The 17,914-nt window shown below is 50.7% G+C and overlaps 1 protein-coding gene across 5 annotated transcripts in view; it reads left to right on the top strand.

Moving 5' to 3' along the window:
* LOC144948423 (choline transporter-like protein 4) overlaps positions 1-17,914 on the top strand; it is a 60,769-nt gene that overhangs the window by 796 nt on the left and 42,059 nt on the right. The window lies entirely within an intron of this gene.

Below are 17,914 nucleotides of genomic sequence, written 5' to 3'. Positions count from 1 at the left end.
GAATGTGTAAGGGTGAGTGGTGGATGTGAGTGGATGTGTGAGGGTGAGTGGTGGATGTGAGTGAATGTGTGAGGGTGAGTGGTGGATGTGAGTGAATGTGTGAGGGTGAGTGGGGATGTGAGTGAATGTGTAAGGGTGAGTGGTGGATGTGAGTGGATGTGTGAGGGTGAGTGGTGGATGTGAGTGAATGTGTGAGGGTGAGTGGTGGATGTGAGTGAATGTGTGAGGATGAGTGGTGGATGTGAGTGGATGTGTGAGGGTGAGTGGTGGATGTGAGTGAATGTGTGAGGGTGAGTGGTGGATGTGAGTGGATGTGTGAGGGTGAGTGGTGGATGTGTGAGGGTGAGTGGGGATGTGAGTGAATGTGTGAGGGTGAGTGGTGGATGTGAGTGAATGTGTGAGGGTGAGTGGTGGATGTGAGTGGATGTGTGAGGGTGAGTGGTGGATGTGAGTGAATGTGTGAGGGTGAGTGGTGGATGTGAGTGGATGTGTGAGGGTGAGCGGAAAAGTTTGATTCCCGCTCACGGCCAATACCAGTGACGATTATCTGAACCGGTTCTGGACCTCCCCTAGGTCGACTCAGCCTTAAATGAGTACCCAGTGCGGTGTGTAAATATCGCCACTGGGGAGACAAAGGCGGTCGGGCGTGGTGCTGGCCACCCACACCCTCGTGTGCCGTTCCGGCCTTCATAGGTGCTCGCTAACAGCACTTGCCCCTACAGTCTGTTAAGGCTATATGGGGGATCTTTGTCTTTGTTGTGTGTGTGAGAAAGTTGAGTATTGGTTCGCGTCGATGGGAACTTAAAAACAAACTGCTGACTGTGGCCATCCCGAACAGACCCTGTAACGTATCACGGTGCAATTGCCGATCTACAAATACGAAGCAGGAGACATCACGTCGCTGATGATACACTTTTGTTTTAGCCATGTTTGTTTGTTGTAGTACGGAGTTAGAATGATGGCATACTCTTAGGCTTTTTTGGTAAAGTCACGTAGGTAAAACAAATATTAAGAGAAGTAATAATAGAAATAAAATAATAAATCACAGATTTATTATTTTATTTCTATTATCACTTCTATGAATTTTTTTTACGTGACTTTACCAAAAAATCCTAATAGTATGAATCCTTGCAGTCACGAACGCTTCAAATCTAGAATTAGAATGATGGCCTTAATCTAAGTTGTCTTGTGGTTGTTGTTGTTTCACTTGCATCCCACTGGGATTTTTGCACAGCGTTGGTGTACGGTGCTTTTTGTGGAATATTTTTGCTGTTTTTTCCTGGATTTTCTGTTTGCACTTAGTCACATAGTCACTTCAAGATGTTTTCTTGTTTACGTTTTTGTCTCCTGTTTGTTGCCGTTGACACCCGATTCAAGAGCCGAATGGCTCACAGGGCTATACCAAATAAATGAAACTGAACTGAAACACTTCACTCCGCTCGCTACTCACCCACGCGGTGTCTCTGGGCTTCAACGCACCTGAATGTAAAATTTGAGTTGTTACTCTGGCGTCGACATCAGGCTAGTCGTACGACAACAACAACAACAACAGGAGGATGAGGAGGGAGGGCGGATGATCAGCTGTTGCGCGTGGTGTTTGCGAGCTCCTGTTTCTGGGCGAGCAGCTGGACGGATGAGAGCGAGATTGTCTCTCTCTGAGCATTTGCTCGGCCCTCCTCGGTGCTAAAGAGAAATCGAGACGAGAGAGACTTGACTTTTAAATAACTTTTATTGCGGCCAGCAGCAACAGCACTGCAGGCGATTCCGATATGAAATACACAGTCACCAGCAAACAAACTAATACACGCTATAAATCCATGCGTTGTGAAACGAGAGAGAGAGAGACGGGTGTGCAAACGCTCATAACCCTGAGTCCGTGTGCTATATCGGTTACAACGTTACAGTACAGACACACACAACACAGTGAGTTTAACGGTAAGGTTATATCTTAAAACTATATATTTTTTAAACTCCACCGCGGCCTGAAAAGAATAACAGTATATAATCGGTGACGTTTCGGGAAATGGTCCTTCAGAGCATCATTTGTGGCTGAGTCGACCTAGGGGAGGCCCAAAACCGGTTCAGATAACCGTCAATGGTGTTGGCCAGGCGACATGAACCGCTCCCCACAATGAACACTAACGCGCACACACCTTGATGCGAATTTAAATGGAAACCTTTCACGGATACAACACGCGGGCAGTGCGTGTGTTCATGTCGGGTTGTGTGCTGCATAGCAGCTATTTTTTTGTAGAGGATGAGCATTAATACATTCATATGTCCATACTTGCATATAGAAAGTTAGTGGTTGTGCCATAGCATACGCACATTTACACCACGGTAATTGCCGCGGTCACACGGCCTCAGCGGTAGCGTTTTTGCGGTTCGATACAGGCAGGTCGCCCTGGTTAATGCTGCGGTTGTATTAACCATAGATAAGCGCCGTCTGTGTGGTGGAGGGTCTTCAGGACACAAATGCGGTCAGATCATCGCGTGGCCTAAACCCAGCCATGAATCATGATAACAGCTGCGAAAAAACTACGTGTCAAGATCCATACACAGTATTGCTTTGTTCGCATGCGATGTACTTGATGTAGTATAGAAACAAATAAAAAACCCTTAACAGACGGCTGGGGCAAGTGCTGCGAGCGAGTAGCACACACGAGGGGGTGGGTGGCCAGCACCACGCCGGGCCGCCTTTGTCTCCCCAGTGGCGATGTTTACATACCGCCCCAGATACTCATTTGAGTCTGAGTCGACCTAGGGGGGAGGCCCAGCACTGGTCACCGGTGTTGGCCGTGAGCGGGAATTGAACTCGGGCCGCCGGGTTCGCTACACCCCCGCTCCCCATTCAGTACCGTGTACACAACGTACACGGTAATTGAACAAACACACACACACTGACCCCAACACACACACTGACCCCAACACACACACACTGACCCCAACACACACACTAACCCCACCACACACACACTGAACCCAACACACACACTAACCCCACCACACACACACTGACCCCAACACACACACACTGACCCCAACACACACACTAACCCCACCACACACACACTGAACCCAACACACACACTAACCCCACCACACACACACTGACCCCAACACACACACACTGACCCCAACACACACACTAACCCCACCACACACACACTGAACCCAACACACACACTGACCCCAACACACACACACACTGAACCCAACACACACACATACACTGAACCCAACACACACACACACTGAACCCAACACACACACATACACTGAACCCAACACACACACACACACTGAACCCAACACACACACACTGAACCCAACACACACTCACACTAACCCCATCACACGCACGCACACTAACCCCACCACACGCACGCACGCTCGCTCCTCCACGGGTTACCAATGGGCACAGCACACGGAGGCGCAGTGACGACCCTGATCGCCGCTCTGTTGCCTTAGAAAATCCTCGCAAGCGAATTTCGCCGCAGCTTTGCCTGCCCGTGGGCTGGCAACGTGAGAAGCGAAGCCGCGTGTGGGGCCACGCGCGCGCCGCGGTGTGTAAATGGTCGACAGCGCCCGGCCCAGCCGTGGCCCCGAGTGAACGCGACCGAGACCGGACGCGGCGTCGCGAACGGCGGCTCCTGGCAGAGAGCACGTGGTGCCGCGGGGCCGGGCGCGCGCCTCGTATCGCTCCGTCTGCTCCACATCCAAATCTCATTCGTGATCGATGTCGTGCTACGCACCGGCTTCCCGTGTCCTCCGCGGACTCGGCACCCCCCTCCCCGCCTGCCTCGTCCTGCTCGTCTCACTCCACTCCCCTCCACACACTCTCCTACCTTTCCCCTCTCATCTCACTCCCCTCCACGCACTCTCCTACCTCTCCCCTCTCATCTCACTCCACTCCACGCACTCTCCTACCTCTCCCCTATCATCTCACTTCACTCCCCTCCACAAACTCTCCTACCTCTCCCCTCTCATCTCACTCTACTCCCCTCCACAAACTCTCCTACCTGCCCCCTCTCATCTCACTCCACTCCCCTCCACACACTCTCCTACCTTTCCCCTCTCATCTCACTCCCCTCCACGCACTCTCCTACCTCTCCCCTCTCATCTCACTCCCCTCCACGCACTCTCCTACCTCTCCCCTATCATCTCACTCCACTCCCCTCCACAAACTCTCCTACCTCTCCCCTATCATCTCACTTCACTCCCCTCCACAAACTCTCCTACCTGCCCCCTCTCATCTCACTCCACTCCCCTCCACACACTCTCCTACCTTTCCCCTCTCATCTCACTCCCCTCCACGCACTCTCCTACCTCTCCCCTCTCATCTCACTCCACTCCACGGACTCTCCTACCTCTCCCCTCTCATCTCACTCCCCTCCACGCACTCTCCTACCTCTCCCCTATCATCTCACTCCACTCCCCTCCACAAACTCTCCTACCTCTCCCCTATCATCTCACTTCACTCCCCTCCACAAACTCTCCTACCTGCCCCCTCTCATCTCACTCCCCTCCACGCACTATCCTACCTCTCCCCTGTCATCTCACTCTACTCCCCTCCACGAACTCTCCTACCTAATAATATCCCTTTTTACACATTTTGATGTCGCAATTCAGTCGGAGAATTGCGTTTCAGTGCCGACTGCCTCGATGTAATCGGTAGCGTACAGCGAACGCCTTTGGGTTGGCGGTCGCGTGAGACGTTACACATCAAGCCGCGTCGCGTCGTCTAACACCCCGTGCCGTGTGAGAACCTCACACACTCCGCAAGCTCATTGAAGGTGGAGCAGTCCCCTGGGGGAGTTCACGTAACGCTTTCAACCCGTGTTATCCGCGTCCACAAATTCAACTCGGGATTCAAAAATCCGAAGATGTATCTACACCGGAGGAATCCGATGAGCTTCGAAGTTTTTTCGTCTTTTTTCTGGTGTCACAGGCGTCCCACTCGCCATGCGCACGCACGCACGGGCGAGTCGCCGGGGAGAGACGTGCCCACGTCGCCATCGGATTCTCGGAAGGTCAGCGAGCCGTTGACCCCCGCTTCGTTCGTGGATGGGTGACCATCCCGTGGAGCTGGCCGAGTGCTGAGATCGCGGCTATGGCTGGGAGATTCTCGTTGGCGTAGAAGGGGAAGACACTCGGGACTTGTTGAATCACTGCGTACATTCGTTGTTGTTGCGTTCGGATGAACGGTGGCTCAGCGGTTGCGAGTTCAAATCCTGGGTGGGGAGTTGACTCGTCCCGTCATCTCTCCGCGGTCGATAAAATAAGTAGCGCTTCGTGGGAAAATTAGCAGTGGTGGTCCTCGCCCCCGTCATAGGAACTAGGAATTTCCACGGATGGCTTTGCAGGGCCGTAAGCAGAAGATGTAAAGCAATGGCTCAATGCTGGTTTTGTCTTTTGGAGTATTTAGTTTATTATCACATAGTGGGGAGCGCTAGCTCAGTGACTAGCACGCTGCACTACAAACACGGCCACCCGAGTTCGATTGCCACTCACGGTCAACATCGGTGACGAATATTTGAACCGTTCTTGGGCCTCCCCTAGGTATACTCGGCCTTAAATGAGCCCCTGGTGCGGTTTAAAAAAAATCAGCATTGGGGAAACAAAGACGTCCGGGCGTGGCCCCTGGCCACCCAGCCTGCTTAGTGTAACTTACCCACTGTTCATAGGTGCTCCCTAACAGCACTCGCCCCAACAGCCTGTTAATGCCACACGGGGTGGAGGGGGGCATATTTCGTCTTTATCTTCGATCACATCGACACGCCGTGAGGCTGCGTAGACGGTCACGTTATCGTGAGCCGTGCTCCCAAGTGACTTTGAAGAGCCGCTGCTGACCACATGTGTGTAACTTTGCGATGTTTTTGCTTTTGAAATTGAAACCAGCAACAACTTTGCCATCGCCGCCCGTCAGCCGCCGCCGCGAGCGCCACGTGCCTCGCATTCTTCGCCGCTTAATTCACCAGCGCCGAGCGCATGAGCCAGCGTTCGAAATATGTTTCGAAGTTGCGAATTTGAATAGCAAGCAAATAAAACAACTGAAATGAGACGGACGCAGATTTCCAGGTCGGTGGGGTGCAGCCCCTGCTACTACCGCGCTCACACCCGCTGCTGACGGAAGGGCCCCCGCTAGACGGAGCTATGGACAATCGCTGTGGAGGGTATTTGGCCTACTTTTCCACGCAGGCTCGAGCGTCTTTGGAAGCGGCGGGAGTAGCCACACTTTACCCCCACCAAACGCCTCTTGCCGATCGACTAACCGCGCTCCTCTACCCATCTATGCTGCTGGGTGGACTGAGGCAGTGGGAGGGAGGGGAGGGGGGGATTTAATAAGCTCGCACCGCTGTTCCAAACTCCCGCCCCGGGAGATGGAATCGAACCGGCCACCTCTGGATTGCTTGAAAGTTGGGTGTGTCGCTGACCATTGAACCACTGGGAGAGCATCGGCTCTGTGCTCAACCGAGCAAACGGGTCGCGTGAACGCCATTGGGTCGGAGGTGGAAATTCCACATTCCTGTGGCCGGACCAATATCTCTTTTAGGGATTTTTTTTGTTAATGCTATCCATTCCATAGATATAACTGCTCAACCCCGAGCTATTAATGCTTTATACTGACGTTGCCTTCGCACTGTTCGTCTCTTGGCGTTCTCCGGTCTGACACCGGTGCGGCAAGGCCATAGAAAGGCTGTATCTGGTGTAGGCCAATGCATTTCCAAGACAATGCTGCGTATATGATCAGAGCATGTTTGTTTGCATGTTTTGCTACAATTTTGCGTGGTTAAGGCAGACTTGATGCCTTTTAATATGTATCTATTTGGTGTTTGACCAACTTAACATCACCGGTTTTATTGCCAGGGAGGATAAAGCCTCTTCTTATTTTTTTTATAATATTGACACTGGCAAACATGTCCCATAGATGCTATCCATACCGGGGGATGGCACGTGACGGTGAAAATGCTGAAGAGGAGTCGTGTCTAGGAGAAATGTTCAGTGTGCGCTCACAATGCCACCCTTGTGGTGACTGCGTCGGTGAAAGATATCCGATTGCAATGTGTGCCATTTAACCCTGGGAGAGCCACTTCGCACGATCCAACGGGAAATACAACACCTGAATGTGAACTCTGATGACTATTACTGTTATGAAGTTGATTATTGGTGGGAGGAGAGGGAGGGGTGCATGAGAGCGGAGGCGGAATGGTTCACACGCTCTGAACCTGGGTAAGCTGAGTTTGATACCAGGCCACGGCAAACGTATCGGTGGTGGGCAATATCCGCACCGATCTTTGTGGGTGCCCCCTTCACCAACCTGCACTCACCCAGCGTGGTGACGTACGGTCATTCCACACACAGCAACCAAACACGAGTGCGGGAAAGCCTTCATCCAGCAGTGGACCGATAAAAGGGCTGCAATGGTTAAAGTAAAGCATTATCGATATTTTTGTCCTGGCCAGGTGGCACATTTGTTAGTGCTCCTAACAACGAGCAAGAGCTCCGAGAAAGGTTAAGTGTTCAGTTCCTGGTCAGGGATCGATCCAGATTATAATCAACTGCCATGCTCCAGTGTACATCACAGACGTGTTTGTTTCCATGTTTTGATCTTGATTTGAAGTTTTCGTGACTGCAGGGATCCATACTCTTTGGTTCTTTGGGTAAAGTCACGTAGGTATAAAATAAAAAAAATTAAATCACGACGTTTCGAACGAAACACAAGCAATCATCGTCAGGTGGGAAAACCACAGCAAGATTTTTTTTGCTGAAGTGGGAGAGAGATACCGTGCCACAAGTGTGTGCGGTAAATGCAGACTAAACGCCTCGCAAGCAGCTGTTCTCCGCTTGGTATTTGAACATTTTAATAATTGTGTTTCATTGCCAGAAACGGTAAAGTCTATTCTTACATTTATATTTAAAGCTTTCAGACCCTGTCTTTCCGACAGACCTGTTCTTCACCTGAGGACGGCTGTTTGTGTTGTGGCCGAAACGTCGTGAGAATTGTATTTTGTAATGTTTTATTTTTATCATTTTATTATTTCCCTTCTACGTGACTTTACCGAAAGAACCAAGAAGATATATTCTTACATTTTTCATCATTATGATACTGGGAAGGAAAAAAAATTATCGCGTGGATACCATGCCCCGGTGTACATCCGAGACATGCTACTGCCGCCCACCCAAAGGGTCTCTTAAGATCTGGGGGTGCAGGTCTTCTCCGTGTGCCCAGGCCGAGACTCCGGTCGATGGGGCCACTGAAGCTGTCCCCCCGTGTGGCCCCCAGACTCTGGGGCTCTCTCCCCCACGAGATTTCAGGGTCTCCCGAGTCTGTGGGGAAAGAAAATGTGTTCATGAGGTTTTTTTTTTAATTGTAAGAGGAACGCAAGCCCGCAACAGTGCGCTAGGTAACAAAAACAACAACAACAACAACCACAACAACCGGGCAAAGACATCAGCGAGGCGGACGAACCCGACACGATCAATTTGAGGGGAAGACAATCAACCCGGGGGAGGGGGGGGGTAAGGGTATATCGTCCCGGGTCAGTGGATATCTGACCATACTTCACCACGCCGGTCAGTGCGGGTTGGTGAAGGGGAGCGATCCAGGAACAGTTTGGATGTCACTCGCTGCCGACGTAAGCCGTGGCCGAGAATCAAACTTAGGTGGCAGGGTTCATAGCGCAGTGCACGAACTGCTGTGCCACCGCTCCCACCACAAGACCACAAAGATTCCACCAACACAGCTGCACGGACCGTTTGGGCTAAGTGCTGTTAGCGAATACGAGACCGGCACGGCATCCAAGGCGGTTGCGTGGTAATCGCCACGCCCGGGTCGCATTTGTCTACCCAGTGCTGATGTTTACACACTGCACCAGGTACTCATTGAAGGCTGAGTTGACCTAGGGGAGGCCCAGGACCTGGTTCAGATGTTTGTCAACGATGTTGGCTGCGAGCGGGTCACCGGGTTTGTGGCACAGCGCGCTAACCACACGACACACCAATCGCTCCCCGCATAGACACAGACACACAATGTGCAGTCACACACAAGAGAAACACCGTGTGACCGCTGAAAGCCGTCGGACAAAGGCAGACTGCTTCGAATCCCGTGTTCATCTTTGAACAAGACTCCACTTTTGAAGTGCAGATGTCACATTTTACATTTTCCTGCCAACTCCCCCGATTCTCGGCCATCTCCACAGAACTCCAAACAGCACGGGAGAGGAGGGAGGGGGCAGGAGGGTGGGGCAGGGGGGGGCTTGTGAAATGTAACACCGCCCTGCCGTGTGGCTTATCGGACAAGAATGTTGACATTCACTCGTAGAGGTCTCAAAAGTGGCTTTCGCTTGAATAAATAAGTGCCATGTATTTAAGCAAATTAACAAAGATCGATTGGACAGGTACAAATTCATATCTCATCGGAAACAAAAACTGTCTCGCTGGAAATCAGAAGGAATATTCGCATTGTTATTAAAATTTACTAACTTCGAGTCGTACGAGTGGGGTGATCTCTCAATTTATTCGGAATTTACTTCTGGAGAGGCCGTGCTTTCAGCCGTAAACAGCAACGCCACTGTAGGGTTCTCAGTTGAATGCGCACGCACATTCACACTGAGTTCAGCGCGGATTTGGATCACGGCGGTCCAAAAATGCGAAAGGTGACGCCAACAATATGGGGCACAACAGACCAGTTTATAAATAAACACGATTTATTGAAAGCACGCGTTTTCTCGAATCGGACGCAGTGTTCGACCGAGAACTCGGACGCGCAGAGGCAGAGCTCAAAGTCCCTGGTACTCCAACTTGGACGGGTGCGGGGCTGGACGGGTCAAATCTTGAACGAGTGAGAGCCTCATCAGTTGAAAGCTTGGGCAGCTGAGCCTTGAGCTACTACTTGAAGGTGGATGATGGTGCTTGGATGCTGCTGCTTAGAATGTGCAGTGGCAGAGCGAGTTCCAGACGGCTGCCGGTGCAACTAGGAGGAGCGCCGCTCAGCCAAGACAGTCCTGGGTTTTGTGGTCAAATTGCAAAAGAGGGGGAGGCTGGACACTCCCGTACGGATACAGTATTTGACTCAACTTATTGAAGAAGAAGAAAAAAAACGGGGAGTCACCCGGTAAATGTGGTTGCGTAAACACACCGTATGAATGCGTTTTCATTTTTAACGGCGTGCGAACCAGGGGAAAGCGGCTGCAACTGTGGAAGCTGGGCGTGTCCCCAGAGTGGCTGGTTCTCGGTGGTTATCCCTTATAACGTTGCAAGGCAGAATCCGTGAAGTTCGCCTCACCGCACTTCGTCACGGGAAGAGAAAAAAACAATTGTTGTTCCGAATTGTAATTGTTTGACATCTTACACAATTACTGGCGAGTGACTGTTGCAGTTCGTGAGCAGCCTGTGTATGTAAAGATTACATTATCGGCGCAATCGACATTTCTTTCTCCACCCTGTCCAAGGAAACAAAAACCGACCGCACAATACCACGGAGTTTTGTCTAAAATTGCGCGGTCGTCTATCAAACTTGACATCTAAACGCACGGCGGCTTTGTGTCCGGGGTAAAACCCACACATCACAGTGATCGACATTGTTTGCCAACATTAAAAAATTACCCCGCAAATTAAACTCAAATTGGGATGACACTTGGCGACATCCCTGCGTCTCGCAAAACGAGGCGCACTCGTGATGATCGCCTTGCTAATACCGAACGTACGAACTTGGGTTAGATCGCGTAAATATGAATGTGTCGTAAAACCCGCCACCACGCGACACAGCCAATTGGTGAGGTTTGTCACGCCAACAAAACGTTCCCAAAACAATGACGATGTTTTAACGGCACATTCATATTTACGCGACCTAACCCAAACACCTCTATTGTGGATAATATTTAACACGTAGGCTTTCGCGACCAATATTATTCATAATCAACGTTTTTGGGTTTAGATCGCGTTATTTATAAATGTGTCGTAACCCTCCACCACCCGACACGGCCAATCAGTAAAAAAGTGTCACGTTGACAAAAGACAAATAGTTCACTGCCCGATGATGCTGGATGCAATTACCAGCGAGACGTCGTACTACCCAAATTGTAAATGTTGTGGTTTCACGCTTCAACACACCGGTGGGCTAAAGCAGTGAACTATTTGTCTTTTGTCAACGTGACACTTTTTTACTGATTGGCCGTGTCGGGTGGTGGAGGGTTACGACACATTTATAAATAACGCGATCTAAACCCAAAAACGTTGATTATGTGGATAATATTGTTCGCGACAGCCTACCACGCGTTCAACCACCGCGTCGTTATTAAAATTGTTGCCAACTCCCACCAAACCCCAATCGGCTTTCCCACCCTGCATCCTCCATGCCGTCCGCACGGCATGCTCGCGCTGTGAGCTAGAAATGTGCCCCGCGTCGATAGCGCGCGCCGGGTGCGGAAAGAGAAGTCACGGATGTTGTTTCGACCGGGCGCGTCTTCTTCTTCTGCGGATTTACGACCGCGTCGAACGTGCCACGCGCGCGGGTGCTCGACCATGAAGCCGCTTGCGTCAGCGCGCGAGTCCTTGAACAAGCTGTGCCGCCCCCCCCAGTAATGACAGCACTTGACTTCGCTCACGAATCTCGGTGTTTGGGGCGAGTGATGCATTCATTTACGACCGTCCAGTGGTCGGTATCAGATCACCACCAGACGACGGGCAGATCTCGTGCGCGTCCTGTTTGCATGGCATAAGTAGCTGACCGTTCGCTGAGCGCACGCCCTTACACTAGTTAAGTTTTTTTACAGAGTGTGTTTCATTTTTTGCGAAAGATTTGAAACGATTGCGAAACCAATTTACAATGGGGGAATTATCACGCCAGCAGTTTCTGCTTTGAATTATCACCATGACCATGGGCAGTGGCAGCATCATCAATATCATGAGTGTCATCATCATCAGCAGCAACATTATGAATATCACCATCATTATCACCATCATCTCTCTGAGGTCGGCAAATTGAGTACTGCCCAGTGAAGCTGCACATCAAGCACTGGCTGTGGTCATCGTTTGTACCGAGGACAAACCTCGTCCCCGCCATAGAGATGTGGAATTTCCACCCACCGTCTCTCTGTACCTTCAACAGAGACGAGCCAAACGCGTTGTTGAGCAGGGCGACGCTCTGAATAAGAAAACAAACCACGACATCATAATTACCATCACCATCATGAGCCGTGCTCTATCCACCGCTGGATGGAAGCATCCCCCCTTTCCCCCTTCCCCACCCGACACCAAACGTAATTAAAATGCACATTTACCGCGATGCCCACGACCGCCATGAGCCCTCAAACCGCGGACGCTTTGTGAATGGACTTGCTCCGTATCGTTCGCGTGCAAGCGTAGAGACCGGATTTATCGACCGCTCGGCCTGCAAGGTGCACTGCTGCTTGCAAAAACCTCCTTGATCAATGCAGCGGAATTATATATATGTACACATGTTTCTGTATTCATTGTCGCCTTGAGAGCGGTCAACGACACAGCCTTACATTATATGAGAAAAATTAAACAATTGGCGACGTTTCGGGAAATGGACCCACTTCATGTGCGAAGGACCATTGCCCGAAACGTCGCCAATTATATTTCTTGTTATTTTATGGCCACACAGTGTTGTTCTTGTTGTTGTCGACCGTCTTGAGTTTGTTGTTGTTGATGTTAATTGTGCACCACTGCCAATGCAGCAGCGTCACCAATCTTGACATGAGCACCACGAGCTACTAACTTCAGATAATACAGCACCGTAGGCGTAGTCATAAGAAATCACGAACAGCCCTCTGTCAATCCACTGCTTTGTGAAGGCCTCCCCATGCCGTGTTGGTAAAGGGATTTCATTTTCGCCATACTTCACCGCAATGAGCAATGCAGGTTGGTAAAGATGCCACTCTTGCACCTGATGTTAGGGAATTAAACTCGGGTCGTCGGGCTTTTAGCTGAGCGTGCTAACCACCGTGCCACCAGCTCTACTCGCAGTGCCTTGACAACGAATTCAACTGGGATCAGTTAAATGTTTTGAATATGTGATGTGAGACCACAGCGAAGTTTGGCCGTGTAACTTGGCAGCTAAAGCTTCGTGGATGCAATGAAGGGGAGGAGGAGGAGGATTATGGTGAGTGTGACAATGTGTGCAGGATAGAGGAGGGCAGCACGTAAACAAGACGGGCCTTGGCGTGCACCCCACGCGTGCTTCGACCACGGAGGAAGACCTCAGAGCAGACGGTGGGAGACTGTCAGCTCAGATCTCGGGGGGGGGGGGGGGGGGGGGCGGGGTCGCTGCATCTCTACCGTTGTGGGATCCGGCGGAGGGATAGGGAGCGTTGGAAACAAGGAGGTGCAGTGGCATTAATGGCTTTGGCCACGATGACCTCTTGAAATGAGTACTGGTGCGCTGGGGTGGCACTCAGGGTACCAGCCAGAATGTTGCTCAAGGCGATGCGCCTGTTTTTAGCAAACGGTCAGGAATGAAAACGATCTTCTTCGACGAAGCCAAGGAAAGTAACAGTAGCAGTTTAGTACAATTGGTGTCCGCGGCGGTCTCATAGCGTGAGGCTGTCGCGAGGGAAGGCGCTGTGCTTCGGGGACATCGGTCCGCAGTGGTTTCATGAAGAAGGCTGCAGTGATAATTGGGTTTTTACCCTTTTATCTGGCAACAATACTGACACCTTTTTTACAAGGAGTAATGTTTGCATTGACCACAATACCTGCGGTCAGAATGCAAACAAAAAACGTAGCTCTGATAATGTATGCACTGTCCTTGAAATTGATTGGTCCACACTCGTGACAGCTTTCCTTAGAGCCTCGTCTCACATGGTGTTGGACCAGATGACGCCAAAAGGCACACAACTCAAAGACAATGCACATCAGAGCATGATAGCTCTGGGTAAGCATTTACACCATTGGAACCTCATTTGCCAGTAGCATTCTGACTGCAGGTATTGTGGTCAATGCAAACATGACTCCTTGTAAAAAAGGTGTCAGTTTTGTTGCCAGATAAAAGGGTAAAAACACAACTATCATATTTTGCTACTGGCAAATGAGGTTCCAATGGTGTAAAGGCTGCAGTGGAGAATGAGCCCGGACAACATCCCACGGCTTTGGCCACGTGACACGAACGTGGACGAAAACACGAGCAAGCCAAGATGGGAGTGATGCATTTGTTGTTGGGTCACGATTCATCTGAAGAATATCTCATAAAAAAATGTGGAGTGGACACAACATATGTTGGAAGCCACGAAAACGAGTCTTTTGTTTTGATTTAAAGCTTTCGTGACTGCAGGGATTAATATTCTTAATAAAATACAAATATAAAACAAAACTAAAATATTTTTATTGTTTTATATTTGTATTTTATTATTTCCCTTCGCATTGATACGAAAGGGTGACGCCACAGGAAAGGAGTCACACGTGACGACGCTTTCGTGCTCTTCGTGCCACAAATGTGTGTGTGGGGGGGGGGGGGTGTGTGTCACGTGGTATCATCGGGTGACGTCCCTGTTGTTGGGCACGACGACGCGTCTCAGGTTTCAAGTTGGTTTTGTTCAACTAGGCGAGAACTCAAGAGACAGGATGAGTCTCATCTTCTCGAGTGACCTGCGTCACCCAAGTGACAACACAATACAACATACAGTCATAAGATCGATAACAAATGAAAATAAATGGGGGTCCAAAGTCTCGACTTGAACAAGGGTAGCGGCAGAAGCAGCAGCAGCAGAGTCTCCGCTGCACGAAGTTCAAGAGGAAGAGAATTCCATCCAAACGGCGGGAGCAGAGGCCGAGAAGAAGCGGCTTCCCACCACGGAACGACGGTTGGCGACTGTGCGTGGCTTTGTAAGAAGGAGGAGGCCTTTTGTTGCCGGAGCAGAGATAACGTGCCAGAGAGCAACGTGAGATGAGAGAGGAGGGGTAACGGAGACGGTTAAAAAAAAATCTGAAATCCAACATAGAAAAAAATCCAACCCCGGGCCCCCCCCCCCCCCCCCCACAATTGCACTGGTTAAAGAACCCCAAAAAGTGAGCTACTGACACTGAATGAAGGAGTTAATGGCAGCCAAATAAAGAGAACCATTGTGGAAATTCGCTCGCTCGTGAGCTGACGGAAAGGTACAGACGATGTCGGCGATGATGATGATGATGGTGACGACGAGGCGATCCTCTGACGAGGGGTGGCTGGCGTCGGCTTGCGCTGGCTTTCATCAGCGTCTTCACCGCGCCCTTGAACACGCAGCGGTGACTGCACGGGCACCCGTCTGTTTGAGCCGCAGCTCAAAGGCCGCGCGGAGTTCAGCGGGTTGGAGAGGAGCCACTCGAGAAGCGACGGCTCAGCGGCAGATCGAGAAACGTCCCGAAGCGGGTGGAGAGGGCCTCTACATATATAAAATAATAATAACGAAATAAATAAATTCTTCAAGTGAATATTAAAAAAACGTACCAATTTTTTAGGGTCTCGTGGGAGGTGGAATCGCCCCCCATCATCGTCCACTCCCCACCACCACCACTACAATGGCTCTTCATTAAACGCGCATCCTGTTGGCAGAGCCCTCGGGTAGCTTACGAGGGCTCGTGCGCGGCTCTCCAGGGCTCGCGACAGAGCCCTGGGCCCCGTCGGCCGAGAGGCTCTTCTGCCGTGGCAATGTCCTCACGGGGTCGGCCACTCAGGCTGCATTCTGGGGGGCACAGGGCACGGGTGGACGGGACACATTGGCAGATAATGACTAGTTTGGCTTTCTATTCATTTTTCCTGTTAACAGGTTACATACTGATTTCAAGCTTTCGTGACTGCAGGGATTCATATTCTTGGTTCTTTCGGTAAAGTCACGTAGAAGGAAAATAAAAATATAAAAAGATAAACATTTGTTATTGTTTTATATTTTTATTATTTAAAATTTTTATTGTTTTATATTTATTTTATTTCATTATTTCCCTTCTACGTGCCTTTACCGAAAGAACCAAGAATAGGTTACATACTGTCACCAAAACTATAACCCCACCTTGATCCTAACCCCAACCCCCACCTTGATCCTAATTTAACCTTGACCATCTGAGGATAATTTCACAATGGCTCTAACTCTGACTGTAACCTTAACCATGACCCTAACCCCTGAACCCTGACGTTTGACCCGAACTTAACCGTGACAGTCAAGCTCACTCGGACACAACCAGAACCCCAGACCGAGCTCTTGACAGAGGTGGCACGGTGGACGAGCGAAATCCTAATTAGGGCTTGCCTCGGCCCATCATCTCTCCTGGGTCGATAAAATAAGAACCAAATTTCTTAGGAATTAAACAGGGTGTGTCCTATACATAGGCTCGCCTCCACCATATGAATGTGGAATTCCCATCACTGGCTCAGGGCTGTAAACCGATAAGCGCTGTCTCAATGCTCACTGGAGCAGGCTCTCACTTTAGCTTTGACTATATATATACGGTACTGTATTGTATCCCGCATGCACACTCAGCGGGGGAATTGCAGCGACAGCGTAATACGCCGACTTGCACTCCCAGCCACGGCTCACATCAGTGGCGAGTGATCTCTGAACCGATCCTTGGGCGATCCCTCTTTCACCGCACCGCATCGGCCAGCGTGGTGAAGTATGGTCAAACAAGCCATCAGAACTGACACGGCGTGGAGAGAGACTTTCGTCCATCAGCGGATCGGACTTGTGCTTGTGTACTTTGTAAAAAAAAATGTTACATCATTTAATGCAGCCGGGCGGTACGGCACCAACCAAAACACCGGCATCTGAAAATGAGCGAGCGTGAATATTGGCAAAGTGACTGAGGTGGGTTTGCGAGTCGGATTAGCCGGTTGGTTAGTGGTAGTGTCAGTGGGATAGCTGTGCTAGTCGCTGGTAAGCTGGTGGGTTAGTGGTAACGCTCGTGGCTGCTGAGCCAGTTGATTAGTGGTAGTGTCAGTGGGATGACTGTGCTGGCAATTGGTTAGTTATCTGGCTATGATTCTAGATTTGAAGCTTTCGTGACTGCAATGATTCATATTCTGGGGTTTTTTCGGCAAAGTCACGTGACTTTACCCAAAAAACCCTAGAATATCTGGCTATGGTTATGGTTGTGACGGGCATTTGACACCTTTAATTTTGTTGATTGTTTTTTTTATTTCTGCTGCTTTGGTGTGGCGGTGGCCAGAGGGGCCCACTCGCCCCACCTGCGCCTTTCCCACTCCTTCGTATCCTTTTTTTTTATGTCCGCTCGCTCGACCCACCAGCTCAATCACCGCGGTCGCGACGATCTCCGTCGGTCGACGGAGCCGAACGGCTCCGAAGAGGCGGGACAGAGGGTCGCTGGGCCTGTCCGTCGTGAAGGCGCGCGTGCCCGAGCTATTTCAGATAAAGCGTGTCACCCCCACTGTGCTCACGACTACTGGGCAGCAGTCGGCGAATGAAGCAATGCGCTCTTCTCCCCGCCTGTTGCGCAACCCCTGTGCCCCCTTACAGTGGCCGCGTGTGTGCGTTGCGCGGTGTGCCTGCGTGTTCACGTGTCGTGTGGGGAATATGGCACTCGCCGCGCGCCCAGAGCAGCGACTTGAATGTCAGTGGAAACACCGCACCGCGTTTCCATGTTCGCACACAGGCACGCGGCGCGTGTGGCTGGACTTGGTGGCAGGGTGGAGCAGTGGTGACGTGTCTCACACAAACGAGGGCCTGGGTTCGACGCCTGACTCGGGCACCCTTCTGTTGTGCATGTTGTTTGTGTGCTCTCCCTGCCTGGATGGGGTCATCAAGCCGGTTAACTCCTTATTCGTTGGGTCTTTCGGTAAAGTCGCGTAGGTAGGTACAAATGAATGAAAATAACATGAAGAAAAAACTACAGACGTTTCGATCACAACACAAGCGATGACGATCGTTATTTTTGTAGGGACGGCGGCCGTGTACACGTCCGC

The sequence above is a fragment of the Lampetra fluviatilis genome, chromosome 49 (genome assembly GCF_964198595.1).
Source record: "Lampetra fluviatilis chromosome 49, kcLamFluv1.1, whole genome shotgun sequence".
Lineage (NCBI taxonomy): Eukaryota > Metazoa > Chordata > Hyperoartia > Petromyzontiformes > Petromyzontidae > Lampetra > Lampetra fluviatilis.
Note: the sequence above shows the minus strand (reverse complement) of the source record. Positions and strands in the feature narration are given on the sequence as shown.